Source organism: Octodon degus, unplaced genomic scaffold (assembly GCF_000260255.1).
Source record: "Octodon degus isolate 3935 unplaced genomic scaffold, OctDeg1.0 scaffold00343, whole genome shotgun sequence".
Classification (NCBI taxonomy): Eukaryota; Metazoa; Chordata; class Mammalia; order Rodentia; family Octodontidae; genus Octodon; species Octodon degus.
The window spans coordinates 1,085,237-1,086,933 of NW_004524919.1; positions in this window are offsets into that span (position 1 = coordinate 1,085,237).

Consider the following 1,697-nt stretch of genomic DNA (forward strand, 5'->3'; position numbering starts at 1 on the left):
TCGAAATACCACCAACATACCTCACAGACCTAGAGAAATCATTCCTAAAATTTATTTGGAACTACAATGCAGTCCTGATGATAAAAAGAATACTGTTTTAAAATGTTAGCAATTTAGTGATTTTAGCATTGTTTTCAAAACTTAGTCTTTTTGATTTTCATAATTATTTTTCTTTTGGGAGAAGAGGTGGTTTAGAGACATTGCTATAGGTGAATGAAATTCCCTACCTGAAAGATACCTGGCATGAGTTTGTGGTCTCTAAAACCAAAGAGCGAATTTTGGGAACAAACAGAGGTTAAGAGCAGAATAGTTTTACTGGGTGAAAGAAAGCTTTTGTCTGACAGAGGGACGGAAGGAGACTCAAGCAGGTTGTCCAGGAATCTGCCTTTTCTACTGGCTTCCTAAAGCAAAACCACAAGCTGAGGCAGGTCTAAGGTGGAAAACATGGGAACTTGCTAAGTGGGCATGAGGTGGCATAAAACTATCGTCAATCAATAAGGCTACAAGCACAATTGCTCAGCTAAAATTCATTAAGTCTAGGACCAAATAGGAAAGCAAATCATATAGCAAGTGAGCATGAATATAGAAAAAAAGTTTGGGGCCGGGGTGATGGCTCAGTGGAATAAGCGCTTCCCTGGCAAGCACAATGCCTGAGTTCAATCCCCGGTTCCACCAAAAAAAAAAAAAAAAAAGAAAAAAAAGAAAAAAAGTTTATCCAGTAACCCATAGCAATTGGATTAGTGGCTCTTTCTGGCTTCCTCAAGGTGAATGTTAAGCCCGGATGCTTATCTTTAAAGAGTTACGCATTTCTTTGATCTTTGGTCTTGAGATTTGGCTCCAAGGGAAGCATCAGGGGCCAGGGAGATGGCTCAGTGGGATAAGTGCTTCCCTGGCAAGCACAACACCTGAGTTCAATCCCCCATTCTGGGGAAAAAAAAAAAAAAAAAAAGGAAGCATCAGTTTTTTTACAGTTGTAAGGTATCATGTCTTTCATTCTGTCTTTGAGGGCCTAGCCCTGTCTGCCTAGAATATTTTTATTTAACTCAGCTGCCTGCAACAACAGGATATAACTAAGGAATTCAAGTAGTCCTTGAACTCACTGTATATCAGCTGAAGGCCTCAAACTTGTCATTCTCCAGCATAGACCCCTCAAGGGCTTGGGTGACAGGCATGTGTCACCACACCTGACCTATTAAATACCCAATAATATTTTGGATTTTAATTTTTAAAATGTATATAGAACAAGGACTACAGGATCTCACTACACAGATCAGACTTGTAGGGATCCTTCCTGTTTTATAGCCTCCCCAGTGCTGGGATTACAATCCCACACCACCACGCCCGGTCTCAGTTGCTGTCTCATTGCGCCTTGAGGGTGGGGCTGGCCCAGCATGCTGGGATCGAACTCCCAACCCCTGCATCTGCCTAAGCAGGAGTTTTAATGGGCTGAGCTATCTAACTGACTATATAATTTCTGAGATAGCTCAGTGGTCTAAAGCACCTGCTAACGCAAGCTTAGGCAAAACACAGAAACCACAATTTGATCTCCTACACCACAAGTTATGCCAGCCCTGCCCCCAGGGTGGGCTGAGCCACACACTAAATATATTTTAAAATATTAGAAATGATGCAGAATTTCATTAAATAAGATGAGAGGAATTCACAGTCTTAGTTTTGTGTTTTGAGACAGAGTCGCC